Source organism: Diceros bicornis, chromosome 20, assembly GCF_020826845.1.
Source record: "Diceros bicornis minor isolate mBicDic1 chromosome 20, mDicBic1.mat.cur, whole genome shotgun sequence".
NCBI classification, from domain to species: Eukaryota; Metazoa; Chordata; class Mammalia; order Perissodactyla; family Rhinocerotidae; genus Diceros; species Diceros bicornis.
The window spans coordinates 37,698,302-37,712,197 of record NC_080759.1 but is presented as its reverse complement, the minus strand read 5'-3'; positions in this window follow the sequence as shown (position 1 = coordinate 37,712,197).

Here is a 13,896-nt window from a genome sequence, read left to right as displayed (position 1 = left end):
ACTTTTTATTTATCTTTTATTTTTATATTTTTTTTGTGAGGAAGATCAGCCCTGAGCGAACATCCATGCCAATCATCCTCTTTTTGCTGAGGAAGACCGGCTCTGAGCTAACATCTATTGCCAATCCTCCTCTTTTTTTTCCCCCCAAAGCCCCAGTAGATAGTTGTATGTCATAGTTGCACATCCTTCTAGTTGCTATATGTGGGACGCGGCCTCAGCGTGGCCAGAGAAGCGGTGCGTCGGTGCGCGCCCGGGATCCGAACCCAGGCTGCCAGTAGTGGAGCTTGTGCATTTAACTGCTAAGCCACGGGGACGTCCCTTTACTTTTTAAAATTATAATCAAATACGTGTGAGAAAACATTGAGAAAATAAGGAAAGAATAACTAGTAAGTTGATACATAAGTGAGTCTCTTACAACACAATTACTACAACTAGTTGATGAAGATGTACTTACATTTCCTTCCAAAGTTGCATTTGTATTTCACATTTTCCCTTAAGATTTCTTCTTCTCCTTCTCCCACTCCATGTCCTTCTTTTCTTACCTCTTTCCCCCCTCTTCCTCCTGCCCCCCATCTTCTCATCTTTCTCCTTCTTTCCCACCTCCTCTTTATTCTTCCATAGGTTACATATAGGGCCAAATACAGATTATAACATGGGGCCAAAAATAAAAGTGTCTGATAATCTGATACATTTCTGCAAAAATATCCATGTCAAAATGTATTCAGATAAAAATATTCTATGCTGGATATTCTTAATTTTGATTACAGTCAATCTCCCTTTTTATCTCAAGTCTTTTTTATGCTCTTCTGTCTGCCTAAAATGTCTTACCACCCCGTACTTGCATTCAACCAATTCCATCTCATCTTTCAGGTCAGGCATGGTATTTTCTAGAAAGGTTTGCCTAACTTCTTAACCTCTTCAGACAGGCAATTCTCCTTCATGATCCAATAAATTTCTAGATATAGCTTTATCATTATATTTAATCCATTCTTTTATAGTTACTTATTTAAATGTCTTTTTCCCACAAAAGTGTAGAAACTTTTTGAGAGTAAATATTTTAAAAATATTATTATTCTATTTGGAATCTGGCATGGTCCCTGAAACTTGTCAAGGTTCAAAACATCTGATGAGTGCATAAATATATGAATTAATAAATTAATTGAATTAGTATGTATTTAATATTTGCTCTGTTTAAGGAGACATACTAAATGTTATTTAAAAAAACATTAAATTATTTCATGCTCCAAGTTTTCAGAAGGAAAACTAGCATATATTTTTAAACAAAAATTGATATTATGTTTCACAAATATGTAGCTTGATTTATTGGAAAATGAAAGATATATGCCGATGATGAAAAATTAGTTTTATCTCAACAGCCAGCTCCAGTGGTGGTAATTTCTTAGAATGCCATGTAGAGAAAGATTCTAAGTCAGTACTTGGCACATAGTAGTGCTGAATAAATACTTATTTATTGAATGCATTATTAAATGGACAAACTATCTCCTAAATACGATTTTATTTCTAAGTGGTGAACGTCTCTTTGTTCTCTTTTTCATCTTGATTTTTCAAAAGACGTTTTTCATTGCTGTCAATTAACAAATGACAATGGGTCATCTTGGATCCATTACAATGATAGAACAATAAAATAGAAGTTGGGTTCTTTGGAGACTTCCAAGTTACAGAGACACCATAGTTTGGACTTTTCCATGGGAGATAAAATTCTGTTTCTTATTTTGTATTTGTGTTACAAAACATGTATCCTATTTAAAATACCCCCATTAGTTAACATACCCTTACCAGCAGTATAAAAGAGTTCTCATAATTTAACAATGGCTCTTTTTAGATGGTCTAACCTCTTACTCATATGATGGTGTGAAACAGTATTTGCATTCAATTGATTAAAATAGAAATTTGCCCATTTTTTTCCCTATGAAGTTTCTGTTATATTCTGAATTCTATAGACATTGCCTGTGTATTACAAATCAAACGTCTTCTCAGAGTCTGGAGTATCTACTCATGTTGCTTTATGATGCTACTTGGTGAACAAAAACTTTTTATATTAATGTAGTCAAATTAATTAAAATTTTCCTTCATGATATTTTCTTTTTATACCTTGTATAAGAAATCTTTTCCTAACCAGATATTATGAAGTTATGCTGCGATATTTTTCAGCAACATTTATAAAGCTCTCTCTTTTACCTTTAGATCTATACTCTGCTAGGAATTAATATGTGTGTATGATGTGAGATGGGGAACTGTATTTACACATATTTGCTTATTTATTTATTTGTATATGAATGGCCACATGGAAAGTGACCTAAAAATATCCTTCACTCAGATTAAATGTTTTGGGGTTGAAAGAAAGTGAATCAATGAATGTGTATTGGCGTAAAATGGTAAGAATCTGAATTAATTTAATGGTAATCAGAATTTTAAAATGATGTAGGAGAGAGCCAGCCCTGATGGCCTAGTGGTTAAAGTTCAGCGCTCTTACTGCTTTGATGGCCAGGTTCGTTGCCCAGGAGCGGAAACAGACCACTCATCTGTCAGTAGCCATGGCGTGGTGCAGCTCACACAGAAAAACTAGAAGGACCTACAAGTAGAATATACAACTATGTACTGGGGCTTTGGGGGGGGGGGAAGAAAAAAAAGAGAAGAAGATTGGCAACAGATGTTAATTCAGGGCAAATCTCTCCCAGCAAGAAAAAAAAAGAAAGAAAAAGAAAAAAAAATGGTGTAGGAAATGCTGGAACACTTACTAAGGAAGAATTAGCCTGACTTTATAGCTGCTCAATTTTGTTATTTCATGACTAGAGAATGGGGGTGATAGTAGAATAAAACATGAAGTGAAGAGAAGGATTTGGTGAGGGGAATAATAAAGAATTTAACTCTGACTACATTAGCACAGATTATTTTAAAAATGCCCAGTTCCTCGGTGAGCACATTAATGCCTGGATTCATGAGAAGCATAATGTTGGCATTCAGGAAATGCTTGCTGAATGAATGTGAATTGTTTAAAGAACAAAAGCAGTAAGCCATAGGATAGGATTAATATTGAGAGGTTATTGGATAGCCAGATATTATTATCTCAAGAAATGAAAGTTTTGAAAGTATCACTGGATAACACCACTAGTCTGCTATGTACAGAAAGCCAACTAAATCTTAGTTTATGGAGCTAGAACCTCAAACCTGAGTGGTAAGAAAGTATAAAATTTGAATTTCTGTGCTGGTGATGCTACGTTAATCTGTGAACTTACAGTTGACTTTCCTTGCTGTCTAATTTGCTTTATTCTTGCTGAGTCTGAGACATTCCTGTTCACAGGCATTTTTTGTTGTCGGAAGGAGGCCAGGCAGCTATAGGTAAGTATTGATCCTAGTGCAAAGCAGAACAGAGAAAATGCTGAATATGATGTGACAGACAGGCACTCAGGCGGAAATAAGGAGGAGAATTCCAAGGATGTTGGACTGGACACGGGCAGCCATCTAAGGTGATGGATGTTTTAAGAGTTTTTAACATTTCATATAAAAGTAGATGAGACTCACATCTTTCTATTAAAAATAATGATAATTAAAGGTAAATCAAATGCTCTAACTCTTCAACCAAAACCAGGCTAATGCAATAATAATAGTTACCATCTATTAATTATATACTTTTATCGATAATCTATTCAGTTCTCACAGCAGCTTTATGAGGTAGAGTTGATTACTTAACCCACTTAACTGAAATGGAAAATGAGAGGTTAAGAGACTTTTCCCAGATCGTTCAAGAGGTAACTCGCAGAAGCGGAGACCTAAATTCATGTCTGCCTGTCCCTAAACCCAATGATTTCATTTCTAAGCTATTTTGCCTTCCCACTTGGAGAAGCAACTACAGAGAATACAATTTCTGAGAAGCAGAAAAAGGATTTGCTCACAGAAAACACACCCCTGCCTGCCAAGTGATGCTTAAAATCCCCTTAACAAGGTGTTAAATTCTTTGCTTCCACAGTCTGAGATAAGGTTTAAAATGCAAATAAACTTTAGAGAGAGAACATTTGGGCGTGAATTCATGAAAAAAATATAAAACCTTTCTGTGAGCAGATTTGTTGAGGGAATAACGAGTATGTGCCACATGGCATGTAAAGGAAGGGGGCAAACTGGGGCAAGGGGGAGAGAAGGGACTGGGGAAGATGAGGAAGACAAAGGTCCTGCTTCCCTTTTATCCTTTTCTGAGAGACTGTCCTGAAATTTGTGTTGGCGTGACATTAGCATCTTTGGGGAAACAATAACAACAGGGAAAAAAACCACTGTTTTGATAAACTTGCATATTTTTGAACTCTGAGAAGGGAATAAAAACAAAAATACTTAAAAAAATGTGAATATACTTAACTCCTTGCTTTTGATTTCCTGAAAAACGCTACTAAAGCATAACGCTCCCCGCTGCTTCCCAGCCTCCACGTTCTTCTTTTTAAAAGGTGTGCATCCAGTTGTGCTCAGAGAGCCATTTCTACCTGCCAATGTTGTCTCTGGGAAAAGAGGCAAGTTAAAAGAAGGACATTTTGCGGCTCCTGTAATATTAGAGAATGTACAAACTGCTCCAAATATACTCCAAGGGTAACATCTGGAAAGCGAGTCTCCCAATTGATTAAATCATTGCCATTTAGCTGCAAATACACATCTTTCTTATAGGTTTTCTCTCTCCTTTCTTCAGTCCTTAGTTCATAACTCAAAAAAATGTACTTTAAATATACCTGCATTTCTCCTAAATTTAGAATTCTCCTAATGTGTGTTTGATTTGAAATTTGTATATTAAAGAGTGTTTAATATTAAAACTGAAATAGTTTTGATGAATTCTCATAGTGCTTTCTTTTAACATTTAATAATTAACTGGCCTTATGTTAAAGAATGGAGTATATTTAATAACTGAAGAAAGTGCTGAGCGATTCCCAATATAAACACTTCAAAATTTGTTATATGCATGAGAAATGCCTGTGGGAAGTTTAATTATCAAATAGGGAGATCTAAAGAGACACTAGTTTACACTAACAAAACTTGAGTGTTTCCAGATAAAGTTGGTAAAGAAATCTCTATGACTCTTGGGGCAGGACCAGTGGCATAGTGGTTAAGTTTGCATGTTCTGCTTTGGCAGCCCGGGGTTTGCAGGTTTGGATCCTGGGTGCGGACCTACACATTGCTCATCAAGCCATGCTGTGGTGGTGTCCCACATACAAAATAGAGGAAGATGGGCACAGATGTTAGCTCAGGGCCAATCTTCCTCACCAAAAATTAGAAAAAAAAAAAAGAAAGAAATCTCTAGGACTCAAATTTTTTTGCCAAACAAATATGTGTCATCAACCAGAATGAAAAAACACCACACCTCCACTATGAAGAAAAAAGTAAATACAAATTTTTGTCTGTGGAATTTCAAGAGCTACTTTAATCAACAGAAAATGCTTCCACCTGCAATTTTAACTTTGCCAATTCAAATTATTTCTTATAATCATAGGCTTAATATAACAGAAAGTTCCTTATTTATGATGATGGAAAGATAAAGTAGAAATAAAGCGATAGAGCAGTGTTTTCCAGAATGAAAGTAGAATGAAACATTAATATCTCTCTCTCACATACACGCAGGCTCCCTTTCAAGTAATTGACATGATATTAGGCTTAAATAAATACATAAAAGAGACCGTAAATTTTCCCAGAACATTTCATTAACCATTATGAATTGTGATTTGTCAAAAGGTAAAGTATGAGATATTGCCCAAACTCACTGGATTATGGAACTATTTTTCAAGGAACTAAAAGTGCTGCCATTTGTTGAATGTTTGTTATATGCCCAGCACTGTATTAAGCACTTTATATATCTCATTCGATCCTCTAACAACTATATGAAATATGTCTTTTTATTATTTCAGTTTACAGAAATGGAATCAAGTCCTAAGCAATTAGGCAGTTTGCCCAAGATAGCCAAAGTAGAAAAAAATTGAACCCAATCTCCCTGATCCTCACATCTCCTCTCTTTCCTACTCTGCTTTCTCACCTCCAGCAACACAACCTGAATCCTAGATCAACGTAGTACATTAGTCTCTGAAAGTAATGTTTCCTGATATTTGTGATCATTTTCATGCACAGAGAGAACTCTCGTGAAGAAGTTATGGACATAAGATCCCATTCACCACATATAGCCTATTGCAATTTACTTATTAACAATGCCTCTATCTTCAGGAAGATAAATTTGTTATCTATATACTAGATATAGATAACCTATATCTATTCCTAAAGTATCCTAGATACTTTAGGAATCCTAAAGTAAAGTGGAGGGTTACATTAATTATATTTAAATATACATAATATTCCATGCAGTATAAGACCACTATTAACTATTAACTATTACTTACCTTTGAATTTTTCATCCAACATCTATTTTAATAAGAATAAAACAACTAAGAGTAAGCCAGTGCTTGAAGTGTAATGCAGGTGCCTCTATTCCCAGATCTATATTTGGCCAAAAGGAAATGGAAAGAAGGGAAGGCAGGCAGGAAGAAAGGAAGGAGGGAAGAAAGGAGGGAGGGACAGACAGGAGGGAGGAAAAGAAATTCAAAGGGAACGTTTTATTTCTTGCGTTTAAAAATGATAAAAGTCTGTAAGTAAATGACCAAAGTAGAAAATATATTTTGAGTTGTATTTATAGATCAGAATCATACGTTGACTTAAAAAAAATATGTTTGAATAAATCAATGGCCTGAATTGTTATTATTTAATGTTTCCCAGGGGTTTGCACACCTGGGAATGGCACACCTGATAGCAGTAGCTATCAGGCCGCTGCTAGCTTTGTGCAGGTCCTATTACCAAAATTGTTGTAACATAAACATTTCCATTATCTTTTATGTATGTTTGAATCTCATAGTATTTTGATTGTATTTAAGTTTAAAATATCTTATTGCCACTGCTTTTGGGGCGTGATATATTTTATGCAACAATGTATCTTGTTGTAGAACTAAAGTAAATACTGCATTATATGTAAGTATACATTAACCCACATAGCAGTTTATTATTGCCAAATATTTTAATTATTCCTTAAACTCATGAATTTGTTATTGTTTGAATTTTATGATTTGTGCAATTGAAATATTTTTAAAGGCTTAACTTTGTCAAGGTTCCATGTTCCAATTTAATGGCAGTATAATACATTTAACAGAACTTCAAGATCGATAAAATTTCTATTGCAGCACATACATTTGGGAAAGAATGCAGTGCACATTACCTTGTGAGTTTTATAAAATTTTCAGAGCCACTTGACATTGTATTTCAGTAAAAATGACTCCCTCCTTACTCAGCTATCTGCTTTTTGTGTTAAAGTAAATGCACTTCTTTTTTTCTGTCTTTTCCTTATTCAGCCTAGTTCAAACTGACCATCTCTAAAAGTCATCAACTGTCATAAGGTCTTATGAAACAAGGACCTACAAAATTAAAGATTATTGCACATCAGATGATTATAAATTAGTAGAAATGAAAGAAAAAACTGGTTGATCTGGTAGCCTTCTCTTTAACTAAAGTATCCTTATTTTGGGCTTAGGTTAATAATTGGGATTTTTATTGGATTGTCCTGAAATGATCAGTCTTATTTAGATTTACTCCTTTAGATTCAGATATGAAAGTTCAATGTAAAATTAGTATATTACCTGATTAGTTAGCAGAAATTTATATATTTTTAAGCAATTGTTAAGAGATTTGGAAAAGTAGACTTGCGATTTCTCAGAAGAATGTGACAAAAAGGAGAAGAATCTACCATCATCAAGAGGTATAATTAAGTTTTATTAAGGACTTTATTATTTATAGCCTTTTGATCCTTTGTAATTAAATTATGTGATCTCATAAAGCCACCTGCTCTGAATTCAAAAGAAATAAGCAAGAATAGTAAATTATTGCTCATTTATTAATTATTTTAAGGTGCTAATATTTGCCCTAGGACCAAATTCTTATCAAAAGACTTTCCTAAATTACTCCCTGGTCTTTAATTCTTGTTCACTTTAATTTACATTTCAGAAGGACTTTAACTTTAATAGTCCGCATCTTAAATTGTTACTGGATAGTACAGAAATTGCTATTTACTCTTTATTGAGCAAGATATTGACCATCTATAATTACTGTAATATATATGTGAATTTATTTTATGCTGTGCAGCATTATAACATTCTCATATGCCCCCCTAGTGAACTTGCCCTATGTAATCTCCTATCATCAAGTGTGAGAGGGGTTTGCAGATATGATGGGATATCACTCTGATGATTATGTTGTGTTATATGGCAGAAGGAATTATGGTCTCTAATCAGTTGACTTTGAGTTAATTGAAAGGGATATTATGTCGGGTGGGTAATATCCTTAAAAGGAGTAAGAGAGGTTCTTATACTAACTTTAAAGAAGCAAGATGCCATGTTTTGGAGAGGATTACATGGCAGGGAATGGCAAGCAGCCTCGAGAAGCAAAGAACAGCTTCTGTTGACAGCCAGCAAGGTAGTGTTTACCTCAGTCCTACAACCGCAAGGAATTAAATTCTGCCAATGACTCGTGAGCTTAGAAGAGATCTCTGAGCCTCATGTGGGATTGCAGACCTGGCTGGAACTTTGATTTCAGTCTGTGACACCCTGAGCAGAGGACCGAGTCAGAGAGTGCCTAGAATTCCAACTTGCAGAACTGTGGGATAATAAAATCTGCTAACAGTTGGATAATGTGTCACTTGACAGCGGAAAACAAACACAACACTCTTCTTATTTGGGGAGAATCTGCTATTATTTACGTTTGGTCAAACTGTGGAATATTCAGAAAGAGGTGGTATGAGGAATATCATGCGAAAATTGTGTACAATTTCAGCAGAAATAGCAGGAAATGCCCACTGATGGGAGAACATCCTTCCTCTAAGAGTGTCTTGCTAGTCACCATCCAAACTTTATTTAATGGGTGTATTTTAGGACATGGGAGAAACTAAAAAATGTCCTGATTAGATTCTGATGTGATTCTACTTCCTGTGAAGATAGGAACTTAGCATTACTGTTAGTTTCCTCCTCAAAGATCAATGCCTGGAGGAATTACAGAAGGAAAACAAAAAACAGAAAACGATGAGAAAACCATGAAGTGACAGAGGTCTATGCTGAACTGGTATGGCTGGAGTGGTGGCTTTGGATTGGAGCAGGAGCTACCGAGGCACCACCATGGCAGGACAATATAAGAGAATACATGGTGGAGTTCTGCTCTTTCATTTACCAGCTCCACATAAACATTCACCCCCTACTGTCCAGTCTTCACCGTCTCAGCCCCACTCCGCCATTGGCTTTGGAGAAATAGTGCCAGCCACAATCCACCAGGCAGTGACTTGATGCTCTCGTCCTTGTGTCCTCATGAATAAAATCAGGACCTCACTGAACTTCTGTGATTTAAATAGCTGAGAAAAATGGGTGGGGCTCAGTTAACTCTAGGTAAATTTGCTTACTGCTATCTTACAAACTATTACGACTCTTAAATTAAAATCTAAATTGTAGGCCTTCCTAAAGCCACTTCTCTACTGGGGGCAAAGGATGAAACCTTGATGTGAGGAGTAAGAGTGAGAAATGACCGAATGTGTTTTTTGGCGCTTGGGGCATTTTAAGTTGAGCCCAGTCCACTCCAGTACAAAACAGAGAGGCGGCAGGTATGGCAATCTGGTTTTCTCCTTTATGCATTCACTGACAAGTAGCCAATGATACTAAGGGATTATGAACTCATGGGCCTAAATACCAAGACATTTGAGGAGCACAATTACTTCAAAAGAAAGATAATACTGGATCATAGCCCCCATTGGAATGAGACAGATTAGAAGAAATGCAAACATATACTCTATCATTCATATTGGTATACTTTGGAGGGTTAAAGTGGACATTATTAATAATTACAGTGGAACGACAGATATAAAATTGGACAGACCCATGTAAACTGACTTAACGGCGAGCCTACAAATAAATATACTAACACAAATAAGAGAACTTATAAGCAATATGAAGAAAAAAACGTTGCGTTAAGAAAAGAAACAAGCAGCAATATTAAGTAAGAAAAATTTGCTTGTTGAAATCAGGAAATAAGAGGATAGATTATGTCCTGCATATGAAAGGCTTTTGTAATCAGACCTCACCTTCCAGCTTTTACCTCTTATGAAAATTATTTGTAATATCCAACATTTTTCTTCATTTGGAACAGAGATATAATATCTCAGTCTACTGCCTATTTTCTAGGCCATGGATCTAACTAGAATGTAATAAAATTATTTTGTTTTCATTGTATTAACATTAATAATTACCTCCTATTTATTGCAAATGTAATAATTTTAAATTTATAGCATTGATATAAAGTTTTCTTTTAGAAGAATTACTTATTATGTTAAAAAAAGGAGGCTATTTAAAGAAAATATTATGTAAACATAGCGTATGTAGAAAAGAAACAATTCCAAAGATCTGCCAGTAATTGAATTTTAAAGAAACTTTATAAGTGAAAATAGGCGAAAAGGAAAATTCAGGCCCAAGAAAGATGAGTAACCCCCTAATAACAACAAGAAAAAAAATTGGAGCACTGAAAATCTAGAGTGTGTTCAAAGCTCAGGAAGTAATTTGGTATAATGTAAGTATAAATTACCCTGGGAGCAGGGTAAGAAATAGAATAGATCAAGAAAGAAAGGACATACCATAGTGGGTCACTACGTATATGCCATACTAATAATTTTGTATTTTATCTTGAATATAATGGACATTTTTAAGTGGGAGGATAATGTAATTAAATGTACTTCTTTTATAAAGGTTACTTGGCAAAAACATGCGGTAGAAAGTAGAGAGCTGTCATGTGCTAGAGATGCCAAGATCAATTTGGATTTTGTGGCAGGTGTCCAAGCAAGGTATAAGTGACTGACCTGCCATGTTAGCAGAGCAAATAGAAAGGGATAATAAATAAAGACAGCATGGTGGAGGTAAAAATAGGTAAGTCTAAGTGGCTGATGAGGCAAGAGCCTCAATGAGAGAATAAAGTCTGAGATATGTCCAAGGTTTCTGACTTAAAGGACTGCTTAAATTATTTGTAATTGTATTTAAATTCTTAGTGTTTATTCTTATTACAATAGAAAATAAACAAGCAATTTCTTTGACTAATTATGTGCCAGGCTGTGTGCTAAGCACATTTCCTGTATTACCTCATCTAATCCTCTGAATTGGCAAGCAAAGTTGGTGATATTATGATGCCCGTTTTACACAAGAGGAAACTAAGACTTAGAGTGGTTAAATAGCTCACCTACAGTACAGGAATGAACTTAGGCTGCTTTACTCCACCTCCTGGACTTTTTAACTCTACCTGGTATGCCCCTAATGATACTGTTTATAAACACAAGCATAGAGAAAAAGAAAGAGGAATTTGGGGCAGAAAAAATGACTTCTGTTTGGTCGTACTAAATTTGGGATGTCCGTATGACATTCACAAAGCAGATTTCTAATAGACAACATTAGAAGAATAGGTAATATTTTAATAGGTAACATTAGAAGAAGTAGAGCTGGTTGCTAAGATTTGAGAATTACCAGTAAACAAATAGTAGAGATGGATGTGCAACGAGTAACCCCAAGAATATAGAGTTTAAGTACATAAAATTCATAGGCAGAACAGAGAAAGATTGATATTTAAGTGACAGGGAGAAAAAGAGCAAAGAACTGACACTGAGAGGAAAGTGAAGGGGATATGTAGGAGAAAAACCAGAATGATGTTACCAAGGAAGTAAAAATTATTAAAAATGAAGAATGTTTAGCATTGAAAATGCCACACAGGGGCCAAGGAAAATGAGTACTTAAAAATGACCTTTGGATCTGGCACTTAATGGACACTGACAACTTCAGAAAGAGCAGTTTGGAAGGAGTTAGGTGGGCAGATTACTCTGTACTAATGAATTTTTAGAAAGTGAGAAAGTGGCAGTTACTCTATTAAAAAACTTGCCTGTGAATGGGAAGGAGAGGCAGTGATGATATAATTATAGAGGAAAGTGGAGTTAAAGAATGCCTTTGTTTTAAAAATGAGAAAGTTAGGTGTGTCTTCACAGTGAGGGAAAGCAGTAGGGGAGAAGGTAAGACTGAATATACAGAAGAGAGGAGAGATAGTTGATGGGGAAGATTTCTGAAGAAAAAGTAAGATGAACACATCCAGGGCACACATGGGACCAGCCATTGATAGGATGAAAGAGGCTTAATGGAGACTTGAAGTAAGGGATCGGGCAGATAGCAATAGGTTTTCTGGTTGAGTGTAAGAAATTTGAAGGATTCTCACCCAGGAATCTCCATTTATCTGCACACCATAAAACGGGGTTTTCTCTCTGAGAGAGCAGAAAGGAGATACACAGGAATGGGACAGATATCCTGTGAAAAATTATGAAGATTTGCAATAATATCTCAGGGAAAGAAGAAAGGAAGCTGTCAGGGACATAAAGGCATTGCCAAATACTACTTTACCCAGTCATGGAGGCTGACTGCAGGAACTGAAGAGGGAGATGCTATAATTGACCAAAGCTTTAGGATTGGCCAGTTGTGGGACCTGCAGGTGGGACTTTTTGATGAAGGGGAAGCCACATGCAAAATAATCCTAAATGATGAGTATTTTACTGGATAAGGAATGCAAATACATCAGAAGGACATTACTAAAGAGCAGTTCTAGGTCAGAACAATTTTCGTTTGTGGCTTGCGGGTGAGTTGCAAAAGTGGAATAGTAGCGAAGGTTTTAAAGTCAAGGATAGAATGGACACTGAGGCTTTATAGTGAAACGATCATCTGAATTGATGCTACAATCCTTTAGGAATATAACAAGACTTGAGTTGAAAATCCAGTTGCCAAAGACCTTTGTGAAATAATCCAGTTTTCTAGTGAAGGACGATATAGCAAGATGTCACAAGACCAGAAGTAAAATATTTTTGCATGAAGATGGAAGAATAATATTTTTGAAACGACAAAGATTTGATTCCCACTGCCTCGCCCAGCCCCTTGATATTTTACAGAGAAATACTCGTTGTTGTTTGTACTATTATTGAATTTGGGGGCTGTCTTAGGATAAAGGCTAAATGACAAATTACAGAGTCTAAAACACCAGTGGGGAAGGACAGATGCCATTGGGGCACCTCGGTAATGGTAGCCCTAGGAATTACAAGAGTATGATTACTTGGGCTGACCCCAAAGGAGACTTCCTCCATCTCAAAAACTTTCTAAGAAATGGTTCTCATTGTGTAGGCACAAATATATAATTCTCAGCTACTGTATTTAAAACATTTTTATAATTTTATCATGGTTTATTTTTCAGTATCTAAATTTAAATTTTGGGATAATGCTCATCTCAGCAACTTATTATCTACAGCCAACATACATAAATTAGAACACAAAAGCCCAGGCAGCTATTTATTGGGTGGGAAAATGTACTAGGTGTTAAAAAAAAACCAGAATGGAGTGACTGTAAATTATATATTTGTGTGCAAAACTTAAGTTGTGCAAAATATGCTGTTCCATCAGCAAAACTCATAGCATTTATAGATCAGTAAAATATCTTTGAACACTCTTCAGATATTTGGCTTAGCAAAAACTTGAAAAAGCACTTCGTCATGTATTTTTGTGCTGTATAGTAAAGCCTATGAATACTTCACAAGGCAAATTTAATCTTCATTTTTCTATATCATCTATGTCAGCCCCCATCTATGCAGAACGTGTACGAAAAATTACCCTTTCCGAATCGTATATTTATTTTGAGAGGAAAGATTCTGGAATCTCAAGGCTGTAGGAGACATTAAAGTTCAGGAGACCATCCATATAACTGGCAAACATTTTTATGTTTAGAGTTGTTGTCATAATTACCCACAGTTCTCTAATGGAATGCTGGTTC